The sequence below is a fragment of the Paroedura picta genome, chromosome 10 (assembly GCF_049243985.1).
Source record: "Paroedura picta isolate Pp20150507F chromosome 10, Ppicta_v3.0, whole genome shotgun sequence".
NCBI classification, from domain to species: Eukaryota; Metazoa; Chordata; class Lepidosauria; order Squamata; family Gekkonidae; genus Paroedura; species Paroedura picta.
In genome coordinates, this window is record NC_135378.1 from 38,127,201 (window position 1) to 38,145,959 (window position 18,759).

Here is an 18,759-nt window from a genome sequence, read left to right on the forward strand (position 1 = left end):
CCATCATACATTCTCAGGTGCTCTGGGGACCCCTGGGCTAGAATAACCAAAGCTGGCTGTGCCATCCTTTCCATAATGAGTTTTCTCCTGCTACCCTATCCCATCAGGAGCTGTCTGTCTGCCTACCTCTGCATCTCATCTCTATTTATCATTCAGTCTTTCCAAAAGCAAAAAGAAACATACTCTCCTTTTTAAACAGAGCAACTCAGTTGAAAGCAAGAGGTTCATAAAAAGCTCAAGTGACTTATATGTGTCTCATTTTAAACTGCAGAAAGGAGGGTCACACGAATGCAGAGTCAAAGAAGAGATGAAAAAATAGTGTAGTAAAATAAATGTTTCACTTGAAGATCCCTTTGCGTTCCACATGCAGCTTTGTAAAGGGACAACAGTTCCCCGGTATTCCACCTATAATCTATATGTCTATTGCTCACAGATTGAGTCCACACTGAAATATATTTTTCTCCAAACATTGGGGGGATACCCAGGTTTGCAGAAAAATCTAGAAACATTTTAAAAATTGGGGGAGTTAAATCCCCACTAAACAAAAATGTACTCTGTGCACGCTTCACTGGCAGGACGCAGGGCTTTCCAGAGGACGTCTAGGTGAAACACGTAGAATGTTCCAAGTTCAATCCCTAGCACATCTAGTTAAAATGATCAGGTACTAGGTGATGTGCACATATGTACAATAAACCTAAGAGAACTAAACTGAAAAAGACCCTGCCACAGCCAGAGCTATGACTCCCAGGAGCACTACTGGCTGCCAGGAGCCCTGCCACCACTGGGGGGAGGAGGAAGCAGGTAGGTGGCTTGGAGAACCCTCACTGCCACCACTGCTAAGGAGGAGAAAGAGGCTGGTAGATGACTGGCAAAGCCTCTGCCACTGCTGCTGGGAGAGGAAAAAGCAGCAATGCAGAGGCATGCAAGTGAGATGGAAGGCTCTTTCTCCATAGCTACTGACTTTGTAGCTACTTTCTATCTTGGTTTCCAGACTTCATGAAGAAGCAGTCCTGGAGGTGACAGGGGCAAGGATTCCTCACTTCCCTCCCCACCAGCTCCTGCCCTGGCACTCCAGAAAGTTTTAAAGGGCTATCTGAGCCAGCAGAGTGATAGAAATGAGAAGTACCTTCCTCGCACCCCTCTATAGTTGCCAAGTCAGCTGCCCTTTTAAAACTCTCCCCTCCCATTTCTAATCAATCAGCTGAAGAGGTCAAGGTAAAGAGGAAGGGAGGGAGAGATAAGTATGGGGAATATTGACAGAGAAGGGAAGGGAGAATATAGAGTGGAGAGTGACAAAGAAGGTGGAGAGAAAGAGAGGTGGGTAAGATTGTCAAGGAAGGGGAGGGAGAGAAAGAGGGGTGGAAGATCATTTGAAAAGGAACAAAAGTGGGGGATGCCCCCGACAAATTTCTTGCATGGCTCCATTTGTAAGTTTTTCTACTAGCGCCCTACCTGGCCCTGAAACAATGGCCACAATGATCCACGTAACCATCATCTCCAGGCTAGACTTCTGTAACTCACTCTACACAGGCCTACCCTTGACTCTGATCCAAAAATTGCAAATGATTCAGAATGCAGCGGTGCGAGTCCTTACAAGAATACCATGGAGGACCCACAACTGGCAGCCTTAAGTCAGCATCACTGGCTCCCAGTTGAATTCCGGATTCATTTCAAGGTATTGTTTCTAACATTTAAAACCATATGCAATCTGGGCCCAGCATACCTGAGAGGCTGCTTAACTGACTATACCCCCAAAAGGCAACCAACAGAGGGAACATTTGGAGGATGAAACACGCAACAGTCAGCTCTGCAACATCCTGCCCTCGCTTCTGCCCTCCCCCTCCATTTCCTGCTCAGCAAAGGAGGCAGGGCAGAGGTGATAGGGTGCGTGTTTGAACCACTCCCAATTAATTTGCCCAGATCAATTGGGGGTGGTGGCTGGGAGCCTTTCGGCCATCTTAAATGACAGTGGGATTTGCCGCCCTCCCCATGACGGTTCTGTGTTGTTTGGGGGGGGGGGGGCTTTAAATAACGTAGTTATGTATTTTCATAGAACTGAATATGCATTGCTACGTGTAAGTCTTTAGTAAAAACAAGGGGGGGCAGACCAACAAACCACTGATTCGTTGGCCGTGTTGATTAACAGGCCAAAGAGCGGTAAGTGAAATAGCACGTTGCTCTCTCGTTTGCTGTTTGCACAGCATGTGAAGAAGGGGGAAGATGCGGCAGGAAGGCTTTGAAATGTGGAGGAATAGCGTGATTTAATATCATGCTATTGCAGGTTGCAGACATCTTGCCATTTTGACCAATGTGCAGAAATACCCATATTCTTCCAAAATCTACCTTTCCTACTGAAAAATAAACTCCTGGTATAAGCCCTGTTGAGGACTTGGAAGAATACACTTGATTTTAGAAGATTCATCTTAAAAGCTGACAGATATACAGTGGAATCCTAAGGAGAGTTATACCCTTCTAAGGCTACTGAAGTCAGTGGGCACAGAAGGGAGCAAGTCTACTTAGGATGGCACTGCTGTTGTTACACAGGTTTAATGGCAAGTGATAATTTGGCAATTATTTATTTGGCATTTGTATATTCCAGCAATAACCCCTGGTAAAATAAGCCACAAAACTCCTCCTTACTCACAAAGAAGTATTTGTAAATTTCCATTAATGTATTCTTCCATGGGGTACAAAGCTTTGCATTGAACTAGCAAGTATTGAATATTCAATGTTACAGATTTTTTAAAAGATACCAGTTATATTTCAGCAACACAACATTATTTGTTGTGCAGCCTAGGAACCAATGGTGATGATGATATGGGTGAGTCTGCATAGGGCCACAAAATACCTTGACATGGCCCATGAATAAGAGGCTGTTCAAGGATCCTTTGTATAAAATAGCAATTCATCTTCCTGGGTATAAGCTCCTCTCAGTCTCTGACTGTATTTGAAGACTGCAGAAGTGCATTATCCCAAGAGATTCTTCACAGTAAGCATTTCTCCCATTACACATTTATTAGGCAGAGCGCTCATACTGGATGTTACATCTTCAAAGCACTTGACTGCCTAATCCTCACAGATCTGTTGTCCTATGGTAATATCCTGATTAGAGGATCCATCATCTGGCTGCCAAATCTGTCAAACTACCTAGGGTAAAATGTGCTTCCTACTGACAAAACACCAAAAATTAATAAACTTTTAAACAGTGTGCTTGTTCTCAACTATGAAGCTTCCAGCTTGTTTAAATGTTTCTATTTTTTAATTATCTCCTGTTTCCAAGAATTTCTACTCAGACTGTTGAATACAACTCTAAAAAAGGAGTCATATGTATTTCTTTAAAATTCTCTTGAACTTTTAGCCTAAGTATCTAGACTACCAAAATCTACAAATATGACACATAGCTTATAAAAGGAAGCTACCCAACTAGCAAGTATATAGAAAATAAGATAAAATTTCTGCTAAGCCATAGCTGCTAAAGCCAGTCTGAGCCAAATAACTATGCAGCTTCCATAAAATAAATTGTACTTTGATACTTTTATGGAAACGAGTAATACACTTGGGGCAGCCATTTGCTTTGGTTTGTGTTGCTCAGATGTCATGCATCAATAGATGGTACAGTTAAGAGAGTAATTGCTTCCAACTAGGTTAACTCACAAAGGAAGGGAAACCTCCAAGTAATGTAGATCTCAAGTAATTCTTATCTTTATGGGTCATCATTTTGAATTTCTCAAGAAAGCACATTGATTGTAAACAACAGAATATATATTCTTCAATTATATTCTTCAAAATCCAACAGTACATGCCACGGTATTTGAAACATATAAAAACTAATCAACATAGCTTACATCATTGTTTTATTATACCATGTTGGAGAAATGACATTCACTAGATCTGCCTGCTGTGTATGAATAAATATAAGCAGCACTGTACCTGTCCTGGTAGATTTGGCATCTGGCCATTGCTACGATCTACAGTTCCAGGGACAGCATCTTCTGAAACTTTACGGGAAAACAGAAGCGGAGAATACCCTGTAACTTTTATTAATTATCCTACTACAAGCCAATCATCATTATCTCAACCATATGGGATATGAAGAATACAACACATTTCTATTGCATTATATGGTATTCTGTATTTTTCCAACAGCATTCTCACTTGAAACCAGTTTGAAAATACTACATTGTGAATCACAACTGCAAAACAGACTGATGTTATATTAATTTCTAAGCCAGCATGGTGTAGTCATTAGGAGCAGTGACTCTTAATCTGGAGAGCCTGGTTTCAGTCCCCGCTTCCCCACATGCAGCCAGCAGGATGACATTGGGCTAATCACAATCCTGATAGAGCTGGTGTGACTGAGCAGTAATATCAAGGTTCTCTCAGCCTTACCTACCTCACAGGGTGTCTGTTGTGGGGAAAGGAAATGGAAGGGGACTGGTAAGCCACTTTGAAACTCCTGGTGGAGCTAAGTGGCTTATAAAAAACAACTCTTCTTCTTCCTAAATTGTAATGAATTTATTTTGTAGTTGCTTTTAAAAATCCAAGCTGCTCACACTACATTGGAGCCATTTGTCCCCCTTTATGGTCTTTTATCAAATATATACACAGGATTATCTGAATACTGATTTTTCACTTTCATTCTCTACAATGAAAGCTATTTGGTAGCTATTGCGGACCAAAGCCAGGCATCTGCCTATGATTTCAGTGGATTGCTCATCAGTCTTTGAGTATGCTGTCACACACACACACCACTAAAGTAGCTATTTAACTAGCCACTCTTTTTCAAATAAAAAACAAAAAATAAATTAAAACTACCACAATTAAAAAACAAAAAATAAATTAAAACTACCACATAGACTGAATCCAGAACCCAGTGTAATTTTTCATATTAAAAGTGTACCCTCCTATTGTCATTCACAATGTATCCTAAAATGTTCCCCCATCATAATTCCCATCCATATCTTGCTGGCTGTATCCAGGTGAAATGATTGAGAGAAACGTGACCATCTAATGTTCAATTAAATGTAGTGTGTAGACCAGTGGTCCCCAACCTTTCTGAGGCTGGGGATCGGCAGGGCATCGGGCCGCGCCCCCGCGGGCCACGCCCACGCATCGGGCCGCGCCCCGGGCCATGGCCGCGTGGCCCGGCCCTGATTCCCTCTCCCCGCCCTCCCGCAGTAAGAAGCTTCCCTCCCGCAGTAAGAAGCTTCCTCCCGCAGTAAGCAAGCTTGCGGCCTGGGAAGTTTTTTACTGCGGGGGGGCGGGGAGAGGGAGCCGCGGCCCGGCGCCATGGCCTTCGCAGCCCGGCACCGGGCTGCGGCCCGCAGGTTGGGAACCACTGGCATAATGTACATGTGCTCGCATATATGCCAGTTACATGAGTATGAAGCACTTTGAAATATGGTTCAAAATATGGCCCGCAGGTTGGGGACCACTGGTGTAGACAATGCGAATACAATCTGAAGACAGATTATTTTAAAATATATATACTATAGCATTACTGTTGAGCGTGTCACACTGACAAGCTTCAAGTGCATATCTCAGTTTGCAGAGAAATTTGCACCCCAAAACAGAGTGATCCGAAGACCTATCCACATATAACATTATTTCCTTGAAATATACTTCTCCGGTGAAATCCCACAGCACTGCAATACCTGTTTAATTGCAAGAACAGTATGGGAAGGATCAATGACATAAGCCATTCATGACAGATTGCAACTTTGACAGGAAGAAACGGGACCACTATGAGGGCAGAATCCATGTAAGTTACACCAGTATTCAGAGGCAAATAGGAGGGCTGTATTCATACTGCAAATGTAACCATGGTGTAGTAGAGCCAGTTTGGTGTAGTGGTTAGAGTGGTAGCCTCTAATCTGGAGAACTGCTGTTGATTCTCCATTCCTCCAAATACAGCCGAATGGATGATGTATGGCCAATCACAGGTCTCTCCGAGCTTTCTCTGCCACCTACTACCTCACAAGCTGTCTGTTTTGCAGAGAGGAAGGAAAGGCGACTGTAAGCCGCTTTGAGACTCCTACAGGTACTGAAAAATGGGGTATAAAAACTCAGCTTGTTTGCCTCTCTTCTTTCTCTATCCAGCTCCACGTGTCCAAAACCACTTTTATTGTTGGGCTTATACCTTTAGGGGTCTTTATGTAGGAACACATGGGATTTTATGGAATTTATATTTTTATGTAACCTGCCTTGAGTCTTCAGAGGAAGATGGGCTATACATTTAATTAATTAAATTACATTAAAATAATGATGTACAGGTTGAAACAAAATAATTTTTGAAGGGGAATACTGAGGAAATTTCATGAGCAACTTGAAGCATCTACTGAAGAAGGGATTTTGCCTGACCCAACCACTTATCAGCTGTATAGCTAGAACAGCATGCTTAAGAGTACTCTTTAGTGCAAGGCAGCATTCAACTGAACTTAGTCACTGTATGGCAGGAGGGGGATCTTTGAAAAATTCTGTGCAGGAAATGTTAAAAACCTTTAAATGGCTGAAACCAATCTGTTATGGATCATGCCCACCAGCTGAAATTACACTTTAAAAGAGGATAACAGCATAATTTGAAAACAAACTATGCTCTATAGATAACTAGGAATGGGGAAATAATTGTTTAATAAATGAGAAAAGGATCAGTGATGATTGGTTTGGTAAGATAATGCTTATGAGCAGAAAAAATGGAAATGAAAGATGCTTCTCCAGCATTGGCTCCATCACAACAGTAGCCATAGGTAAATATCTACTCATTGATCAACAGTTTTGTAGGAACACATGCGTAATTTCTGTTTCATGAATTTCCATATTAAGATTCAATCTATAAAGTTAAAACTTCACAGGCTATTTGCCAACAGTTTATTTCTTTAATATCATACTACACTTAAGGATTTTTTAAAGTAGAGTGTGTACAGTAGGAAACTGACATTAAAAGCCATTCTTCCCTTGAAAATCCAAACTGTTTGATTAGTTCTTTTCTAATTAAGGAAAACATGTCCACTGTAAAATATTCCTTCATAATAATTTAATATGATATGTGACCAACATCAATGAGGAGGTTATTTCAGCCATTCAATATTAAGTCTTTATAATATGGTTGACTAATAAGTTTTTATTATAGCTATTGATGTTATAAATCTCACAGAGGTGTTATTTTTAAAAGTTGGAATATGGTCAGAATGCTTGCAGATCTCAGATTGCTATTAAACATAATAATTATGCACTAAACTAATTACAACTGAAGCAAAACCTAACTTACAACTAATTAATTTTTATTGCATCAACATTATACATGTTCTTTTCATTTAACACAGGGCACAACTATAAATGTTTAAGAACCTATTCATCTGTGTATTTATTTCAAACAAGCTGTCTAGGCCAGATTCATAAAGTTACAACTTGGCAAAATTTGTGGATCACTTTGTTTTACATAGCAACTGGAATGTGACAATATAAAGCTATTTATTAAAGAACTGTTTCTGAGAGGTTTTCTATTTGATCATTGTAATTGTCTCAAATACACCTCTGCATTAAACTAGGGATAAATTTCAAGATGCCAAAATTGACTGGTTATCAGTTGCTTTAATGCAAAATTTTGTTAACAGATTAAATTACCTGCTAACTGGTTTAGAATAGTTATTCATTACAAACCTCCCAGAGATTATGCTACCATCTCTTACAGATGTAGTTTCAGGAGTCATGATGGCCTGCAGTAGAAAAGCTAGACTTGGGCCCAGTAGAGATCAACACGATTTTAAGGAGATAAATTTTCAAGAGTCAAAGCTCCCAGAGCTTCTGCTTTTCTAAATCACTAGAATTAGGACTTAAAAACTGATTAGATACGCCCTTGAAATATCTAAGGGATGTTCAACTACCGCTTATAAACTCTTTAAGTGAAAATACAAGAGCCAGTGGCATATTGCCCACTGTTAAAATTAGTGATGTGCAATTTTTTTATCTGGTATCTTTCTGTGCAGGTCTACCGGAACCGAAAATTTTCAGTCTTTCAGAAAAATCCTGGATTGCAGTACTGATATTTGGATCCAGTATTTTTCAGAAATCCGCAATTTGGGTGTCCATTAGACCTGAGAATAATACAGGTTATAAAAAACAGCCAGCGTGATCCTGGGGTTAACTTTGCTTCGCCTGCAATCCTGCAAGCCTACTGAAGCCAATCCTGCCTGGGCTCACTTTTCCTGCAGTCCAGCTTAAACAAGGCTGCTGAAGAAGCAAACCCCATGATCACATTGTTCCACATGGCACAACCAGCTTGGTGTAGTGTTTACGAGTGTGGACTTCTAATATGGTGAGGTGGGTTTGAGTCTGTGCCCCCCCCTACATACAGCCAAGCTGGGTCACCACAGCACTGATAAAGCTGTTCTGACCGAGCATAATATCAGGGCTCTTTCAGCCTCACTTACCTCATAGAGTGTCTGTTGTGGGGAGAGGAAAAGGAAGGAGATTGTAAGCCACTTTGAGACTCCTTCAGGTAGAGAAAGGAAGACTCCTCTTCTTCTTGCTTCTCCTGCCCCCAGGCATTTAAGAAGGTGTTTAAGTGATAGCGGTTCCTTTAAATACTTTCTACAAGCTGCAATCCTGTGAGTGAACCCTGAAGGTATTTAAAGTGCTTATAGTCCAAACTGAGAGTTCACTCTGAATGCATATTGAAGAAGACTGTGAGCCTTTTAAATGCATCTATTTGGTGGTCCCAACAAATCCCAAATATTTTCAGATAGCTGAATAAATAGTGGCAAACTGTATTTGGCTGAAAAGAATATTCAGAAAATCCTGAGGTGGGAATTTGGCTCAAATTGACCACATGCACACTCTTAGTTAAAATTCAAATATTTTTACAGTTTTTGGAATCAGATATTCCATGTTCTAAATACCATCAAAGAAGTAGGTCATAGTACCATTCAGAGTGCTGCCAAACCAAACAAACACCAGACAGTTAAATTCACCCTGCTATTAGTCATGGTACCAAAGAATATGGGCTCGTTTCATCCTGGACAAATCAACTCACCAAATAAGTACTTTAATAAAAACTACTCATTTGTAGAATTCATTTCTAGCATAGGGAGATGGATCACATCTAATTATAGCCTCACTTTATAAATATCAAACTGACATTCAGTTTTGGTAATCTGTTTTATGCTCATTAATCCTAGTTTGATTTTTTAATATCTAGCTTCCCTTTTATGTGGTTTCCAGCTCTGATTCCAGTTTCTCTATTCTAAATGCATAGTGCTTCAAATCAATTAAATGTAAAAGAATTCACTGCTGTCCTACTATATCTTTTTTAGGATGGCACAAAGATTATCTTTACTTGAGTTTATCACTGTTCAAATAGCATTCTTTAGGTTGGTTAAATATTCTCAGTTAAAGAAGTAAATAAATGATGTCAGTCTATTGATTTCAAGATACAGCACTATCCACTCTGAACTGACAAGAAATGTTTCTCTTAATGAGGTGAACAATTTTTCCCCCCACTTGTGGCTGGGACTGATTAGACTGCTTTGTTGGGATGAAATCAGTGTACTTTAGAAATGATGTTTGCTGTAGCTTTACGTAACACAAAAGATGTCTTTACAAATTTAAATACATGAAATTGCAGCTTAAAATCTACATATTCTGCCACATGTGATTAGACCTGGCTAGAAGCTGTATTCATAACAGGGGGAAACGATGCCATGATTTGAAATGTGCTCTTCTCTGTCTGTCTCGGTTCCTCCTCCTCTCAAATGTACAGAGTGGATAAACGGTAACTGAATAGCCATTCCCCCCTCCATGACTCCTTGTTCAGGATTCCACTATTGAAGAAACTTCCAAGGCCTAATTTGTGCCGCTTTCTGATCTGTGTTGCTGACTATGAGGTTAAATCAGATGAGCTCAGTATGAAGTTATAAAGGTTCAGAAGCTTGTGCTTTTAAAAGCAATACGAGACATCTAAGAGAGACTGTCTAGCAATCAGATGTCCAGTATCATGATAATGTTAAGTTGCCACAAAATTGTTATTTTTGTTTCAGATCTTAACAATGGAATAGGGAGAACAGATGTAATAAATGCAAAGAGCTTTCAAAAGAGAGAAATTAGAAATGAATGAACTAATGAAGAACCAAAAATACAAGCAAATTTATAACATTCAATTTTATTAGTATTTTATTTTTTTTATTTTGTGATTTTTTTTTATTGCCCCTCTCAGCAAAGTCGGCTTGGGGTAGTTTCCAACATTTTAGTATAAAATCATATGTGTACAATAATTCCTAAAATCAGAACAAACCATCTGATTTTAAACATTATAATAAAGCTATTAAAACCAATTAAAATCAATTGGACCTTGCTGGCTAGAATTAGTAATGTTGTTAAGTAGCTCTTGTGAAGTACAAGTTCAGATTTCAGATTTCCAGAGGGGGAGCTGAAAGATATTATTGCTGGAGTTCATTGGCCACAACTAAATGCCTGGCAGAAGTGTACCATCTTGCAGGCCTGCAGAACTGAGTCTGCACTGGCAGGGCCATAATCCAACACAGAATTAAACATGATTAATGCATATTAATTCCAATATTAACACCCTTAATTTCTGTATTAACCTATTTTATCTTGCATATAGTTACAAACATTTAAATCATATTGATCTTATTCAACTTAAAATAAGACAGAACTTTAGCTCAACTACCAGCGTATTTTCTACAATAATTAAAATATGGTAACAACCGACAGCAAAGCTAGTGCTGTTAACCGATATGAGCTTACATTTTTTTAGCTTGAGACCTCAAAAAACATTTTTAATGAAGAACTTGTAAGTCCCAATGGCATTTGAATAATAATCTTCAGCTATAACTACAGTGAACTTGTAACTGTACCTTTTAATGAACTTAGCTAAATTTAAAAACCGCAAAGGGTTTATTTCTTTAACTTTAATATTCTAAAAAATGTTTACTTTCTTCCAGATGGTAAGATTAAATTACATCAACACTGTCAGCAAGTTGAATCCTCGGATGTATTCATTTCCACCACAGAAGCTTCAAAACCTGTCTATAATTTTGTTACTGATGTTTGGAAACAGCTGTAGCTGACATGGCTATGTGTTGTATACGTCAGCATTACAGGATTAAATATTCTTAGCCCCCAATGGACAGGGCCTGTTCTGTTAAAAAAAAAAAAAAAAACAGTGCGCAAGAAGTGTTAGAAATTGTTATTACAGCAGATATGTCTCATTAGATTGCTGTTAAACAGAAAGGTCAAAGACAAGAATTTAGGTTACTTATATTCTTTATCTCAAAAGAAGATATACAGACCTCCGCTCCAAAATTTAACGCCCATCTCAGAAGGAAGCCAAGGTGACACTAAATGCCCCACAAAATCCTTTGTTACATTCCCCTCTATATACTATATTCATCAGAAAGTTGTAATATATAATCTCATCAGTAGGTTACAAAGCCTTTTCTATCCCATTCAGGGGAGGGGTTGGCAACTGAGTTACTAGTAATTAATATAGCATTGCAATTTGCTTAGAAATATTAAGGATGTGGAATAAAAAAAACTAGATTATAGTACACAGTATCTATGTCTCAAAATGCTATCAGTCAGTTGATCATATCTGAATTACACCCATACTAGGGATGTTCTCTATTTCACTGGAATCTTAAATTTCCGCACAGTTAAAGTTGACTAGTTATTTTAATGGATTAGTAAGATACATGTTGCTTAAATTCTACACTACACAAACACAAAATAAATGTATTTACAAAGAGACACAGTATTTTGGAGGAACAGTGGGGCAACATATTATGTATAAGCCACTTTTTATATCATGTGGGCAAAGAGAAGGAGGACAGGGCTCCTATATTTTTATCAGTTGTTAAGCTTTTTTCCTTCCTGCACAGCAGTGAGGAGACAAAAAAGAACCAAGAGAGAATAAAATATCAGTTCTAGAGACACCAGCTCAATCCTATTTTGCATCAGGTGACTCCATTTTCCCCAATTTTAGTCATGCCTAATGAAATTAATTCTGGAAAATATCAACAATGTATTCTACAAATTGTTAAAACTTAGAATAGTTTAAAGATTTTGACCTTTTGTTTCAGTACTCCATTAAACACTTGCATACTATAAAGGCTTAGTGCTAAATTACTGACTAAATTAAGAATAAAGATGGAAATACTTAATTTTAGTATATTTTCACTCTCACTAAACCAATGAAAGTGGCTATTGAACCTCATCCAAAGGCACATCAGCATAAACAGTCAGTTTTCTCACCCACTTTTCCAACACAGCTAAGCTACCTACCATATAGCTCTTGAAACTAGGCTGCCCTATGGCAAAATACTCTTTAGAGCTTTACTGCTATGACAAAGTGTGAACCTTGCTGAACTTATTTCACATTTCTGTTCTTTTATAGATTCACCAGAGTTCGCTTTTAATATTAGCAAAAAAATTTAAAGCAAGCTTAACAACACTGAACACCATTCTATGCATACAGTGATGCAATGCAGTAACATGAATACAGAAGCAGTACTAAGTATTTTTCAAGATGTAGATATCTCTGGAAACTTTAAAATGCATACACTTCAATATACTTGCTAATGTATAAAACATTTTGCTATAAATCATTGCTTAATTTTATCAATGCTCATTACTTAGCCTGCAATAGGAGCAGTTTATCATAATGATAATATGTTCTAAAATGACACTTTTTAGATTCTGATTTTAAAACCATAAATTTTCTAAAATAAACGTCCCACTTCCAACAAGATGCTGAAGCCATAATACTGAAAATGGGAACATTGTAGTCACTTTTTTATAAAGAAACAGCAAACAAGATGACCTCTGTACTAGAGGGAGGACAGCTCTACAGCCCTGTGACATTCCTGCTTGACCTGGGTCATTTGTGATGTTCTCTTACTTAATACATGCTTGTTTGCCTGTCATGAACCTTGCAGACATGTGTCTATCTACCTTATAAAACCTTTTTACTTGACACCCTTACCACAGTATACTAAAGGATTATACTCAAGGGCACAGTATATTATGTTCCAGACTGACATCCCCCAAAATGGATAACCTTAGCAGTACTTTTCAGCATATGATACATACAGTGCACCTTTCAGAGCTCCTGTGATCCCTCAATAAGTTTCCTGGCTTGAAGATACTTTTCAGTAACTACATGGGATCAACCTAAATTCTACAGTTGTCCTTTGCCCTTACTGAATGAATCTTATCTATCATCCAAAAATTTGATTTGATCAAGAAAAAGAAAATCTTCATACAATATTCAAGAATCAATCCTAAAAAGAACCCCCTGTGGAAATTCATCCCTAGAATCTACAACCATTTTGCATTGGTATTTAGAAGAAGCAGAGCTGGTTCTTATATGCTGCTTTTCTCTACCCAATGGAGTCTCAAAGCGGTTCAAAGTCGCCTTTCCTTTCCTCTCCCCATAACCCTGTGAGGTAGGTGAGGCTGAGGGAGCCCTAATATTACTGCTCAGTCAGAACAGCTTTAGCAGCGCTGTGGCAAACCCAAGGTCACCCAGCTGGCCGCATATGGGGGACTGCAGAATCGAACCCAGCTCGCCAGATTAGAAGTCCGCACTCCTAACTCCTAAAGAGAGCCAAAGTGGCTCTCTTTTCAATTCCCTCACAAAAAATTAATAAAATGCTCCAACATTCAGTAGAAATGCATATGGAACATGGTAACGTGCAGTATGTTGAATCAGCACCCACCCAAATGATGAGGATGCTTGAGGTCACCTACAGAAATTTACAAGTGGGATCCTCATGGAGGAGAATCTTATTCTTCCCCTGGTTTGGTTGCCTAGCCACTCACTGGCCAGACATTTCTGCCTGCTTTCATTCTGCTTGCATTTATCCTCTTCTCTCCTACCCACTGGCAATGATACCACAATCCACCAGGCTCATGTGCAGGCATGAGATGGTGTTACCTCATGCTATTCCTCAAATGACTCCAGCATTGACAGTAGAGCAGCAGTGTTGGTTTTCTACTTCCCCTGCTTAGCTGCCCACCCAGCTAGCATGACAGCAGCTCCTGCTCTGTCTGTCCACCTGCCTAATTCTTGTGGTAGCAGTCCCAGCTTTTCCTTCTGATTGTTTGTCTAGCTGGAGACTCCCACCTGCTCTTCTACCCACTTCTAGTCCTCAGGAGTCTCCTGAACATTGTCTGCATAAGACAGAATTCATTTTTCTCTTGGAGGGTATCTGAAACCCCTTGTTTCCTTTTGGGGGAGTTTTCACATTTCCCCATACCCTAGATCTAAAAAAAGAGCCCTTTTTTTGGAACCCGGCCCCATTCACAGGTCTGTTGTTCCACGAGAGTTCCAAGTTTATCATTACATACTGGACCCAACTATAGCCATGGATTTTTTCAAGAGACGGGGAGGAACCATGGCTCAGGAACAGAGCATCTACTGTGCATACTGAAGATCCTAAATTAAATCTCTTGCATCTCAAGCAAAAACAGACATTTAGGAAGTGATGGGTAAAAGTTCTGCCTCAGAACCCAAAGAGGCACCACCAGTCAGATTGGATGGTACTTATCTTGGCAGACCAATGCTCTGACTCAGTATAAGACAGCTTCATGTCTATCGGAAAAAATGGACAAACCTGTGTGCACACTTTGCAAGTCTTAAAGCAGTGGTTCTCAATGTTCCTAATGCCGCAACCCTTTAATACAGTTCCTTATATTTTGGTGACCCCCAACCATAAAATTATGCAAGTGTTCTTTCACATAAATTAAACGGAAATTGACCAATGTTGTAAAGATCCATTGTTCATGATGATTGTATATAAATTGGTTTTTTCCCAGGGTTTCTCAGTTCAGTTCTGCCTCTTGTCCCACCATGCCATTCTCCCTCTTTTCCACTGCTCAACACAGTTGAACGCTCTATCTTGATCTACCCCACAAGGCTGTTTTGTGGATGGCGCCCCCGCCGCCCGGCCAAGCTGCTTGCCCTGCTGCGACCCCTGTGAAAGGGTCATTTGACCACCAAAGGTGTCCCAACTCCCAGGTTGAGAACCACTGTCTTAAAGTCTTGTGACATGAACTGACTACAGTTTTACAAGCTGTACACACCAACTGAGGGCTTTACATTCAGTCCCTAAGTCTGATAAAATTCTATGCTTTGAACAGCACAGACTGGCTTCCAAATCATGTTTCTATATCAAATCATCCTATATTTTTCTCAAACAGATGCACCATGCTACATAACAAATCAATTTTAAAATTTAGGAATTGTAATTATGACACACTACTGCAAGAGGGGAGGGAATCCCTTGGACAATCCCAAATTTTTAAGGCACACCTAAACAGCTCTCTGATTTCTAGCTAAAGAACTCTGACAATGTGTTGCCAGCTTTTAGAACTTTGATCTTAGCAAAATCATTGAGTACAAAAATGCATAGCTTTTATGTCTAAGGATATACATTCAGTATCATTCAGTTCCATTTGCTATGAAACCAGGTTATGGCAAGAAGGAGAAGGACTATTTTTTATATTGTTTAAGTTTTTACCACCAAATAAGACTGGGATTTCAAGACACAATTCTAGAAAACAATATGTAGGCCCTCAAGAAGCTGCTCTGCCTGTATTTTTCCCACTTTCTATAATAATAAATTACTACTTAAGTAGTAATATAATATAATAATAATAAATAAATAATAAATTACTACTTAAGAAACAGAGTTTCAGTGTGATTTTACTGTGGCTACAAATGAGCTGTCATAATTGGTCCAATTCACACATTACAGACAATGTGGCTTAGGTCCAGGATCCCCACCTTGGGTCCTCTGTAACTGTCAAAGTCAGCAGGGTCTCCCAAATTCCTGCACATACTGTACCCAATTAGGATCACAAACCTAGTGCACATGAAATCACAAACCTATACCTTGTTTTCATGAATAATCACTAAGCACAAGAAAAATCTCACTCAGCTTTGTAGACAATGAAGTCTTCCCCCCTACCCATGAAACAGCCAATCATAAAAATGCAGAACATTAACACTGCCATGGCAGTCATTGTTGCCTAACCACAATAGTCTGTAACAGCTTTCTCAACCTTTTTTTTACTGTTGAGAAATCCCTGAAACATTCTTCAGGTTTCAAGAAATCCCAGAAGTGGTGTGACTGTGCAGAATATGTTTGAGAAGCATGTACACACCCACCTGGGGCCCATACCCTTCCCACCCCCTCCAGGTCCATCATTGGCTATATCAGAGGGGGTGGGGCAGATTGATAAGACCATATATGGTTAAATGTTTAATGCATTTGTTTAATGCATTTAACTTAAAACATATATACAAATTAATTAATGCCCACCAATTTGGAAAACCTCTGGTATAGGACCAAGACCATGTTTACCTTTTTATCTATATCAGACATACACTCAGAAATCCAGGATACGCTCAAATGTAAATATGCAGAAGTAATACACTGAAGAAGCCCTAACATAACTATGTCAGTGGCTCATACTTCTTTCAATTTAAATTTGAATAAGTCACACAAGCACACACAATGTGCTTCCCAAAAAGCCACCATCCTAACTCAGGAGCATCTGTCTTCCTACAAACATTTTAAGAGCAGGTGCATATAATATTAGAATGAGGATGCTCAGTTTTGAACTTCCAAGTTTATTTTTGTAGACATGATCTGTATAATAAGGAATAATATAATGTACAATTTAGAATGCTCAGTGCAATCCTAAATAAATACAATGTTCTGATTCCATTGAGGTCAATTAAAACAGTGCAGTTTTGACTGTACAGGTGATCCCTTAAAAATGAATGGAGACTTAGCCTAATATTATTTACAATTTCAAATCAAAATTCAATATTATAACAAGACTTTTAAGTTGTCAAACAGAATATGTATAAAGAATACACTTTTTAGGACTTTCTCAGTTTGAGAAATGCTACAAATAGAAAAAGGTATTAGCGACATCTAATGTTTACTGAACTGATGAGATATTATCCTTGCAAGTAATTTCTAACATCACTGAGAGTCTATGTGATAATAAGAACTAAAGGTTGTTTTAAATAAACACCATGAAGATACCTTCTGCAAATATCTGAGGCAAATGTGTATTGATCTTTGGTATGTAATAAAAATTAAGTTTTAGAATAACAGAGATCCATAGCATATGCAGCTACACTAGAACTCCCTTGATCTATAGACCAACCCTATGCATATTTCTTCAGAAATAAGTCTCACAACACAGTGGGACTTATTCTAGCAGATGAAGTGCAGCCCAAGTACAGTATTTATCTGTGTCATTTCCACACTGTATTCCAGTAGCCTTTGAAGGGAGAGTCATAATAATTTCAGAAGGCTATGTATTTTTTTAAACTGCTTTACCTCTATTACTTGAATGTGTCAGAAAAAACAGTTGTCAAGACAACTATGCCGAACCTATTTGAATTGTTTTGGACAGAGCGATAACATTCCTAAACTCTTTTTAACTCAAAGTTGTATTCAAGTGCTTATTTCCTAAACATTTTCTATTATTTCTTTTGTTTGAATATATTTTGATCAGATATAACCACTTCTGATTTTTTTCTACAAATCTTTCTTTGGAAGCTAGATATTCAAAAAAGCAATTTAACTGATAAGAAGTACCTCAAATTCATTATCACTGACAAGCTCAAATAGGCAGTTCTGTTTAAAAGGGTATAATTAATCTTACTAACTTTATGTTTTTAATCAGGTCCAATCAAGCAACAGAATAAATGTTGCCCCAGGTGAACACTCAATGTCCTTGGCTATCATTAGTATCACCAGTATCATCATGATCTTAACACTTTCTAGAATATGTAACTTTTCAAAAACTGAGCCCTCATATTATTACTGAAATTACAGTTCTATTGTACTTTCCTACTAACCATGTCTCACTAAATCTAATTACGTATTTTTTGCAAATTAATTAACTACATAGTTGCTTTAGTAGAATTCAAATTTACAATATATTCTGATACTGGTCCCTGTGACCTTTTATCCCATTACCTGATTAGTACGTGCTAAATCAAGGTCAAAATAAACTGCAGGGTTAGGGTTTAGTAGACTGTACTGTTATAATGTTCCCATTGCTCCATTTTTCAGCCAATGAAATAAAATTAAAATTGAAACCTCACCTGAAATGTTAAATAGCTTTACTCTCCAGCATTCCTCAATAAAAAGTGATCTAACAGTGGATGCAGCCTTTTACAATGTCCCCGCTTTTCTAAACTAGTGGGGTTACTTATTCGCCTTATGAATCAAGAAAAAAACAGCAGGATGCTTGCAGTGTGGTTGGCTGGTCACTGAACAATGGAGCTTCAATACAGTTTTCTCCTCCTCCACACCCCTCCCGTTAAGAGTATTATTCCTTGTTCAGTTGTTGCACCAGATCTACTACAAAGCTAGACTAGATAACAAATACTGACAATTCTTTGTCATTTAAACTTCAAGTGATACTACCAAGACTGAAAAGCAGTACATTAATAGCATTAAGTGGTGTGATGTTACATTATATATTTTATTACATTATATATATTATTATAGACAGATATAAAGATTGAATTTGTCAAATATCGCTTCAAGAGCTATATAAACTTTGCAAATGCACTTCCATATAAAACAAAATGTAAGCAATCTTTTTATCAATTGAAGAAAAGCATTCAAGCAATATTACATTGGCCATTTAACATGGAAAAGAGGTAATGTGTCATTAAAAGCAAGAAATTTACATGAATTCTAGGTATAT

At 38.4% G+C, this 18,759-nt stretch overlaps 1 protein-coding gene across 25 annotated transcripts in view; it reads right to left on the reverse strand.

Moving 5' to 3' along the window:
• TENM3 (teneurin transmembrane protein 3) overlaps positions 1-18,759 on the reverse strand; it is a 1,688,047-nt gene that overhangs the window by 460,838 nt on the left and 1,208,450 nt on the right. The window contains exon 10 of one of the 25 annotated variants that reach the window (XM_077302334.1): positions 3,931-3,998. The exons of 23 other annotated variants lie outside the window; for them this stretch is intronic. The gene's annotated coding sequence lies outside the window, so the exon portion shown is untranslated. Of the gene's footprint in view, positions 1-3,930; positions 3,999-18,148; positions 18,165-18,759 lie in introns of those variants that run through there. One more of the 25 variants, XM_077302338.1, reaches the window with a different exon arrangement.